Consider the following 10990-nt stretch of genomic DNA (forward strand, 5'->3'; position numbering starts at 1 on the left):
ATTACCTTTAGAGCTTATTGTTGAATCTTCCATTAAACTGGATCAATTCGACGCTAATCCTATCACCTCTGAATAGCCGAATTGAAGCAAACCCTAGCTGATTTACACAATGCTGGGATCCCTCTTCTCTTCTGGCAGGACCTGGCAATACTGGGCATCTGGTTCTTATGTAATCTGGGGAGCACCCCCGTGTCAGAGAGAAGCACCATGCGATCAAAATTTCAAACACTTGTTAACTGACTCATATCTATGACGGTTGCAGTGTTCCAGGGTGATGTGATCCCCTTTTGTGACCTCCTGACGAGGAATGTCAAAACAGGGAAGCCCGCTTCACTTTAACAGCCATCTTGCTAACTTAACTAACGGCAGTGATTCACTGTGGCAGGAAAGGTTGTAAAATGAGGCACTTAACAACTATCTTACTCAGCAACAGAAATTTTGGGCTCCATTATGGCCGAAAGTCAAGGAGTGACCTGTTACTCCTTCCTTCTCCTATTCCAGAGTTCCATGTTCAGTGAAATCTCTTCTGATTACACCAATGCTAATCCCTTCTAGTGGGACTTGGCCCAAAAGGGAGGGATGGAATGAAGGAAAAATGATTACCGTATTTTTCAGATTATAAGGCGCACCTAAATTTAAAAGAGGAAAATAACACCACCACCCCCAAAAAGATTTCTGGCCTCTGCGTGCCTCATTTCGGGGCCTTTTTTCGGCCCTTTCCAGCCTTTTTTCTACCCATATGCAAGTGTTTTGCACCCCTTTTCAAGGCTTTTTGGGGGGCTTTTTTTGGCCCATTTGTTTGGCTTTTTTGGCCCACCTTTGAGGATTTTTTTGGCCTGTTTTTGAGGTATTTCTTGGCCCATTTTGGAGGCTTTTCTTGGCCCCATTTTGAGGCTTTATTTGGCCTGTTTTTGAGGCTTTTTTCAGCCCATTAATAAAAAACAGGTCGAAAAAAGCCTCAAAAACGGGCCAAATAAAAGCCTTGAAAACGGCCCGAAAAAAGCCAAAAAAATGGGCTGAAAAAAGCCCCCCCAAAAGGCCCGAAAACAGGTCACATGGAAGGCAAAAAATGAACAGCGGGTGGGCGTGGCATCGGCACTATTCGGTCTATAAGACACAAAGACATTTTCACCCCCTTTTCGGAGACAAAAAAGTTGCTTCTTATAGTCTGAAAAATACAGTAATTCTCCGGCAGCTGGATTATTTCAGCTATCTGCCAGAAATTCTCATGTTGCACAGAAGGTGGAACTCTAGACGCTAAACTCTCTCTGCTCAAAGCTTCAGCCTTGGAAGCAATCATGCTTATAAAATCAACAGATTGAAGGAGGTTGTGGCACGGGCACCGAAGGAACAGAGAAACGAAAACAAGTGATTGCGCTCTCCGTTTAAGAAAAAGATGCCCACGCTGTCGGGGGAGAAATGGAAGATTGTTTTCCAAGATGAGTAAGAGCCTGAAGTTTTAACCACTTTATCCAGCCTCATTTCCAACATGCACACCCACAATGTTTTGAGGGGCCCTTGGAAAACAAAATTCCTCACCCCACGCATGGACCTGAGTCACCCTCGCAGAAAAGATCTTGCCTCTTTGACTATTTTTTTACACGGAGTGGCAACCTCTGCCCTCTGCCCATTTCGGCATTTAAACTCGCAAGTTCAAAAGTCTGCCCAACTGCAATCTGCCTTCTAGCTGAGAGCGCAATGCAGGGATTTTCATTATTTCATTATCTGCCTGGAACAGAGATCCTGCCTACCTACTATAAATCTCTCAATAAACTGGCAGCTTCCTTCTCGAGCACAAATCGAATCCAGATCAGCGAGGGTACCATTCTATTATAAAACAGAATGAAACCCAAAGGATGCTTTGCCTTAAATCTAGCGACCAAATGGCGCAAGACTGCAAGGCAGGAGAGAAAATGAGAGAAACTGTCCCTACTCAGGAAGCTCAAACTGCCCAAGGAGCTGCTGATTCAGTTCTACAGAGGAATCATTGAGTCTGTCGTCTGCACCTCCATAACTTTCTGGTTCGGTTCTGCAACCCAACAAGACAGAAACGGACTTCAGAGGATAATCAGAACTGCAGAAAAAAACAATTGCTGCCAACCTGCCTTCCATTGAGGACCTGAACACTGCACGAGTCAAAAAGAGGGCTGTGAAAATAACTACAGACCCCGCACATCCTGGACATAAATTGTTTCAACTTCTACCCTCAAAACGACGCTATAGGACACTGGACACCAAGACAACTAGACACAAGACAGTTTTTTTCCTGAACGCCATCACTCTGCTAAACAAATAATTCCTTCAACAATATCAAACCATTCACTAAGTCTGCATTACTATTACTATTAATCTTCTCATCATTCCTATCACCCCTACCCTCCCACTTATGATTGCAGGCCTGTTAACTTTGTTGCTTGTAGCGTTACAATTTATATTGTTTCCTGATTGCTTATTTGTATCCTATGACTATCATTAAGTGTCATACCTTATGATTCTTGACAAATGTATCTTGTCTTTTTATGTACATATGCACCAAAGGCAAATTCCTTGTGTGTCCAATCACACTTGGCCAACACAGAATTCCATTCTATTCTGTTCTGTTCTATTTTAAAAGGAGGGCTGTCAACTCTCAATGAAAAATTGCCTTTTCCAAGTCTTCCCCCCCCCCCCACTCTGTCCCCACCATGTCACAACCGAACATACCAAGTTGCCACTGAAATCTGTGCCCGAGATATGCAGCCTGACTTAAATCCATCAAACTGTTATCAGCTGGACTGTGGAGTTTTGCTCTCTTTTTTGAAACCATTTGCCACTTCTGATTATTTTGTGTTTTTTTTTTTTCAACCAACGAAAACATGGATTTTTGCACAATTTGCGGTGCCCAGGATAAGAGTCCCATCTCTCTTTTGACAGCCCGACAAAGATGGTTGTATAAGTACTGGTGGAAAAAACCCAAACATTTTATCTGTTGTGCGTTAGTTTGACAGTGTCAGGAGCAATACGATATTCTAGTCCCATAATGGCGAACCTATGGCACGTGTGCCACAGGTTGTCAGGCCTGCAGTCATATTCCTTTTAGGATCTTTCTCTCTTATTTTACTATGCTGTTTCATTAGTGGGGTAATTGGGAGGGGGAATAGTAAGGAGTAGAATTGTAGAATGTGTTGTTGTCAAAATAAAACATTCCTTTCTAGAATCTAACATCATCCTTTGTCTCTGCACCTCTGCATTCTGACCGGAACTAGATGGGTGGAAATGCCAGTGTGGCAGAGGAAGATTGGACCATGGGATGGACTTGTGGGTGTGGGGACAAGATCATGAACTTTCAATTGGGTGGAAAACCCAGGAAGTTTTCAGATTCGGGTTTCCCACAGATTGTACCAACATGTCTCTTTAGAGGGATTGTCTCTTTTAAATTTAATCTTACAGGATATTGGGATTTTAAATTTTGTATATTCTGATTTATTTACTTAGCCGTACAGTTTTGCATATCTTTTTATCCTCCTCACATATACGTATATATGTATCTATTTATTTAATAATTTTAATTTGTTGTATTTTTGATACGGACTGTACACCACCCCGAGTCCCTTTCGGGAGAGGGTGCGGTCTATAAGAGCTAATAAATAAATAAATAAATAAATAAATAAATAAATAAATAAATAAATAATGTCTCTCTTATTAAATTGGAACTTTGAGGAAAGCTCTGCCTTGGACTCTGATTTAATTCTGGATGATATTTGGAACACTGAAACAGGTGGAAGGCGGAGGCCTCTCTGCTGGCATGTGACCCGTTACCCCAGCTCAGCTCCATCATGCATGTGTGCATACCTCCCGCCAGCCAGCTGATTTTTGGGTCTCTGCCACGCATGTGGGAGATGCGTGCATGCCAGGCCCCAAACGGGCTGGGAAGGTGCGGTGCCCCCCCCCGTGCCTCATTTTTGGTCCTAGGAGGCTTCAGGGAGGCCTGCTAGGCCCAAAATGAGGTGCGGGGGTGGTGGTGGTCACTCACACATGTACAGGGGGCGGGGTGCAGCCACATTGCATTATGGGTGTGGCCACATGTGCACACTGGCGCACACGCACACACTTTCGGCCCGCGAGGACAAAAAGGTTCACCATCGCTGTTCTAGTTGAAGTGTTTGAAATCCACAGCATAAAAGAGCATGGAAAAGAAGTAACTTGTCTTCCTAGCAGCCTATCTGATATGAGAATTCTTCTTCCTTACAAAGCATGGTTGTTGCTTTTTAAATTAAAAAAAAATTGGCCCACAAGCGTTTCCTCATCACAGATGTTTAGTCACTACGGGTTTTTTTTTCCCCCAACCTTCTCAACCTGTAGGCTGGGGAATTCTGGGAGTTGAAGTCCACCACTCTTTTTAAAGAGTGAGAGATATTGCACCACCGTAAATCTGGGTGGCAGTCGGCGGCAGCTGCAACCTGGAAAAAAACGCTGGTAGAGGAAGCAGGAAGGGGAATGCTTTCAATGCAGGTGTTCTAGGTATCTTTCACCAGGGGGACATGAATCAAAGCCTGACATTTTTAGAGCCTGCATCTCAACGCACTGCAGTACAAGTCGGGAGTCCTGCTTTCTGCGGATTCTGTGGTGCACATTAAATGAGTTAGCATTCAGAGGCCATTTCAATCATCCCACATTCATTCGCCCGCTGATTTCTGAAGAGCAAGAGGGATTTTGCCCTCAGCATCATTTGCCTTGCGTTACCCATAAAGCAATAAAGGTGGGATAAAAATCCAACAGAGAAAAAGAAGGGCCTAGGTCAGGGGTGTCAAACTCAAGGCCCGGGGGCCAGATTCGACCCGCGGGGTGCTTAGATCTGGTCCGCGGAGCCAACCTGGGAACAGCGAAGGACCGGCCTGCGGTGCCTCTGCTGCAAAAACGGAACTCACTGACAGAAGGTTGCAGGAAGCAATCTTAAGTCTTATAAGAAAATAACCCATGTGCTTGCAGAATGAACCCCTGGCCCATTTAAACCCACCGGTCTATTCTCAAGTGGCCAACCATGCAAGGCAGTTTTACCAGTCTATCATCAGGTGAACTTCAGTGTCAGTCCTCAATAATAGCCATTGACCTCCATGACCTTTCTGAATCAGTCTACGGATAACAACACCTGTAGACTACAGCCCCTCCAGAGAGTCAGCCTATTGCCCCCAACAATCGGGGGTCCTCATTTTACCCACCTCGAAAGTACGGAAGAAGGCTGAGTCAACCTTGAGCCTGGTGAGATTCGAACTGCTGGATTGCAGGCAGGCGGCCGTCAGCAGAAGTAGCCTGCAGTACTGCACTCTAACCACTGCGCCACCACAGTTCTACCTGTGCCACCACGGCTCATTAGCAATAGCACTTAAGATTTATATATATAAATCCTATACACACACACACACGCATACACACACACACACACACACACACACACACACACACACACACTGTTTCCCAGAAAATAAGACAGCCCCGGATAATAAGGCCAATCGGGCTTTTGAGCACAGGTGCTAAAATAAGACCTCCCCCGAAAAAAAGCCCTCCCCAAAAATATTGCAACACAGCAGGAGCCACGAGGTGACCACGCTCGCCGCCTCCTGCACCTCAAAAATAATAAGACCTCCTCGAAAATAAGGCCAAGCTCTTATTTCACGGGTCAAAAGAAAATAAGACTCTGTCTTATTTTCGGGGAAACACGGTGTATGTATGTGTATGTGTACACACACACACACACACACACACACACACACACTGTATTACACTGCACATATTGTCAATCTCTGGTCCTCAAGCGAGCCATAACTTCTTTACCAACTTGATATCGTGCAGACACGATGGGAATCTCACTCTGCAGGATTTTCATACTCCAGATTCATTTTGGCTGGAGGATTTTGTAAGTCGGCGAAAGGAGATGCGTCCATTCCAGACGTCTAATTTTCCTGCCCGTAATTTGGATGCCCTACTGACTGCAGCAGGAGGTCATGTGGCTGAATATCTGTCTGCTCCTGGTGTACCCGGTAGTTTTCTATGACTGGATCCACAAGTTCAGTTAAATCACCACCATAAACCATAATTTATTAACTGAATCACAACAGGTTGGGCTTGCTGACCTCAGGAATATTTTGAGGCATGTAAACATGACTTATGGACAACAGCGTCTGAGCTAACACATAGCAATGAGATACAAAGGGTGTGTAAAAGTTAGAATGTACGGTGCAAAGCCAAAGCTGTCCTTTAGCCTTCCAAAACCATTGTTCATGATTGCCATATTGTAAAAACCCTGTCATTATCATCATCAACATCATCATTCCATCCATTGTCTATCGACTGAAGGATGAAGGCCTCTTCTGATTTTTTCCAACCAATATGCTCTTGAGAGCACCTACATCAATTATGGCTCAATCAACAATGACTTAAGACAGGGATGTCAAACTCGATTTCATTGAGGGCTGCATCAGGGTTCTGTTTGACCTTGGGGGAGGTCAGGGTGGGCGTGGCCAGCTTGACATCACTCGTGTTGCGACGGCCTCCTGCAGCCCTCTGCCAGAAAAAATGGAGCTCGGGGGGGCGCACGCTGCCCCCCCCCCAAGCTCCGATTTTGTTGACAGAGGGCTGCAGGAGGACATCGCAGCCCAAAACGAAGCTAGGGGGGCAGGGACTGATGTTTTGCTGGAAGAGGCACTGCAGGCAGGTCCTTCACTGTTTCTGGGGCAGACTCGTGGGCCAGATGTAAGCAGCCCGCAGGCTGGGGCCTGGAGTCTGACACCCCTGATTTAAGACAAAGCAGACCCAAGAGTAACCTTTCTTGCAGTCCCAACGAGCAAGCCCCGCTGAACGCCAACAAGGCTTATTTCTGAGTCGTCACAGAGAACTGCGTTTTCCCTTTGAAATTAAGCTTCCTATTCTTTTTCCTAGCAACCTGCTCCATTTCCAGGAACTACAACCCGTAGTTGGATATAAATATGCCCTCCTTTTCAATGGAAGAACAACGATGCGTCACCGGCTAGCCGAGTTCTTACTTGTCTCCTGGCCATGCTACGATCAAAACAAGGCATCAGTCCAACCTCCCTCTCTGTGAACTTCCAAGATACTTTCTGCCTTAGCATCCCCAAGTGCTAAATTTAGAAAACTGTGCAGTACACAGACACAGGCATATTGTGGGACACGGGAATCAAAGTTGGCAAAGGAAGCCAAAACAAGCTTCTTAATACACTCGCTGAGAAAAGAAGGCTAAAGACACACCCCAGCCGTGGAAGGAAAAACACCAGCCAGCCAAGATAACATTAAAATTGCTGTCTCTGTGGTTTTCATTTCTGATCTTGATAATTGGATCTTGTTTTGATTCCCCACCATTTCTCTCCGCTCTTCTCCTGGGCTGCAGATAATTTGCTTATCTGCAGCCCAGGAGAATTAAAAGGAAGCAATATAATGAGAACCTCTTAATATTGATTATCCTAAAATTGTTGCAGGTTCAGATTATTATTTTTGGAGTAATTTAGTGGTGTGGAAATCTGGCTTTCCACAGCATGAAATTCCTGAAATAATTATATTATTATTTAAAGGCAAGGCATAAGGCAGGGGTGTCCAAACTTGGGAACTTTAAGACCATGCTGGCTGGGGAATTCTGGGAGTTGAAGTCCACAAGTCTTAAAGTTCCCAAGTTTGGACACCCCTGGCATAAGGACATTAAATTTAGCTTTAAATGTTAGCTGATCACACTTTTAGAAGATCCTAATTTGACAATTCTAATCTCCATGATTATATTACTAGAAGTCAATCACCAAGATTGCAATAACCAAACTGATCCTATGTCAGACCAGATCAAATTTTACTATTATTAAGCACCTTCAAGTTTATATTGACTCTGAGCAACCCCATAATGAGATCCCCCCTCCCAATGATCTATTGTTAACCTGCCCAACTTGGCATCTCTTCAAAATGTCTTGAAATTCTGGGAACTGAATGTCAAGATACCTGGGTAACATCTGGCTGGATAAGGCCATTACATCAGAATTTATCCTTTGGTCAGGAAGAAAAGTGACCAGCCAGAAGTTTACTGACTAGCTTTTTACTCACAACATATCTGATCAAGCTAAAAGCTCAGCAGCTGTGTGCATCCCCCAAGTTTTATTGGGGTTCAATGAAATAGGTTTTTAGCCTCTTGGATTACGGTAGACTCAAAGCATAGGGGGCTCAGCGCATTGTGCAAGCTCATAAAATAGTTCAATTCAGTAACTAGAATCAGTCAATGGCGTTCATACAACCAGTAGATCTGTCCATTCCTACTTTCAATAGAAACTTGAATCCGAGTATCCTTGGTCCTTCACCACTTCCGCACATTGTTCCTTTCTGCTCAAGCCTATTTGCTTTGTGATAACCTTTCCCTGAGCTGAGATTACAGCAGCCCCAACACCGTTAAGGCACTTATCTAGGAATTATGGCCAACAAGGCTGAAAAAACAGAGCAGTGGGTCAGCTGACTTCAAAAGTTTCAAAATGTACAGTGATTTAGTGACACAGAGATCAGGTTGTTTTAGCTTCTGCTTTCAAAACTAACAAAATAAGCAGCTCAAACAGGCAGGGAACTTTTTTTTGGAGGGGGGGAGGAATAATTTTATTGCGGCTGACCTAGGTCAAATCAGGCAGGGAGCCCAGCACAAATTCACATAAACATGTAGTCCAACTATTGAATTAACCCATCTTGTGGGTTACAAAACACACTGGAGGAGACTCAAGCAAATACACAATGCACAAATACACAATGTACTAAGCCAGTAAAGAGCCCACAGCAATTTTAAAACTAAGACTAACACAGCCACACACACCCTACCTTTGAGTGACCTAAACAAGCAGTTGCGAGAAACTGACCAGCAGCAAACACAAGTGGTCAGATTCCTACACCCCTTTTAAGACCCATCTAAGACACCGAGACACAAGCTCCCCCCCAAATCCGATCTGGATTCCTGGGGGTTAAAAACAGCCCCTTCTGGAATCCGGCTAGGAATTCTTCGCTTGCTTTCAGGATGCTAATTCCAGATAAGAGGCAGTCGGTTCTCCTTTTCACATTGCATTTAATACCGTACTGGAGTGGGGCACAGAATGGACTGGCAGGTTCGCCTTGAAAAGGAATCTCCTTCAGTAACGTAGCCCAGGGGGGGATCCACAACCATAGGATCGCAGTTTTAAATCGCAACCCTTCAAGCTAAGTCAACGAAGGCCTTCCTAGCCTGCTTTAAACAACCCGGCATGAGGAAAATGCAATATCGATTATGGTTGTTTTGCAGACGTTTCTTTATCCAACTAGGCAACATCATCAGACCTACAAGGGAGACAGCATTGCCAATACTGTACTTTTGAGAGTTAATTTACCATACGGAGCCCTGTACACACCACTTCCTGTCCCCCTATCTCTCGCCCCTGCCTTCCCCTCTCGGAAAACCACTTGTGAAATGCACCACCACCCCCTGACTCAAAAAGGAATATTTACAGACCCCTCGCAATCCTGGTCATAAATTGTTTCAACTCCTACCCTCAAAACAACGCTATAGAGCACTGCACACCAAGACAACTAGACACAAGAAAAGTCCCCCCCCCCACGCCATCACTCTGCTAAACAAATAACTCCCTCAACACTGTCAAACCATTCATTAAGGCTGCATTACTATTACTATTAATCTTCTCATCGGTTCTATCACCCATCTCCTCCCACTTATGACTGCATGACTGTAACTTTGTTGCTTGTATCCTTACGATTTATTTTTATATTGATTGTCTCCTGATTGCTTATTTGTTCCCTATGGCTATCATGAAGTGTTGTACCTTAAGATTCTTGATGAATGTATCTTGTCTTTTTATGTACACTGAGATCATATGCACCAAAGACAAATTCCTTGTGTGTCCAATCACACTTGGCCAATAAAGAATTCAATTCCTATTCAATTCCATTCTATTCCTATTCCTTTTACTATTCCTATTCCTCTCCTATTCCTGTCCATTCCATTTCTATGCTATTTCTATGCTATGCTATGCTATTCCATTCCCATTCTATTCTTAATTCTATTCTAAATTCTATTCTATTCTAAATTCTATTCTATTCCCATTCTATTCGGGAGAGGCTTGGCTACCTTCCAACAGCAGCGCCTTCAAAGGTCCCGCGATGATCTTTGGGGCTTTACTCCGACGCCGGCAGTTCGCAGCAACCGCAAGGCAGGTTCCGAAGTCGTCGTTCCTGCGCGCAACCCTTCAACAAGCACCCGCAACTGAAGGCGACGGCGGCGGCTGGGAAAATCTCCCAGCCCGGGACAGGTGCGCCAGAGGGAGACCCGCCACGGGAAGGCGACTTCGCGCCCTGAAAACGCCCCCAGGGAAGGCAGAGATTCCGGATGGCCGGAGAGAAGGCAGAGCTCCGGGGCCTTCTGGTTGGAGGACTTCGCCTACCGACCCGCTTGGGCGCATCAAATAGGGAGGCAACGCCGAATCCTTCGAAACGCAGAGCGGGGTGGGAGGTGTGGGGAGAATCCGAACCTCTCGGGGTCGTTCGCTCAAGTCCAAGCCGACGCGGCGCACCTGGGCTCCGGGAGAGGAGCGAGCAGCCCTGCGGAGCCGCGGGACGGCTGGATGCTTTGCTGCGCTCACCCGAAATCCGGCCGCGCGAAAGCCGAGCAGCAACAGCAGCAGCACCGTCACTCTGCCCGACCTCCTCTCGAATGAGCCCCTCGACCGCGTCTAACCGGCACTAGTAGCGTCCACGCCCCCTCGCGCCTTGACTCCGCCTCTCCAGGATTCTCCCCCCCCCCCAACCAATCCCGGCCCTGGAATTGGCCACTTTGGGAAGGGCGGGGCCGGAGCAGGAGAAGTTAAAGCAGGGGAGGGGCCGTGAGGCGAGCGGCTTGTCCGGATCTTGGCTTGTCTCTTTAAATAGGGAAGGTCGTAGAAGCGGGTTGGGGAGGGAATCAAGTCGGAGTCCAGAGTAAAAACGTCTTTTTTCTTCT

General features: G+C 45.7%; 1 protein-coding gene across 2 annotated transcripts in view; it reads right to left on the bottom strand.

Annotated features, from left to right (window-relative positions):
• RASGEF1B (RasGEF domain family member 1B) overlaps positions 1-10733 on the bottom strand; it is a gene marked incomplete at its 3' end in the record, with an annotated part of 55566 nt that extends 44833 nt beyond the window's left edge. For both annotated transcript variants that reach the window (XM_081960414.1, XM_081960416.1), the window contains exon 1: positions 10124-10733. The remainder of the gene's footprint in view (positions 1-10123) is intronic.
• Positions 10734-10990: the final 257 nt, after the last annotated feature.

Source organism: Natrix helvetica (genome assembly GCF_964273705.1).
Source record: "Natrix helvetica genome assembly, chromosome: 7".
In the NCBI taxonomy this organism is placed as follows: domain Eukaryota; kingdom Metazoa; phylum Chordata; class Lepidosauria; order Squamata; family Natricidae; genus Natrix; species Natrix helvetica.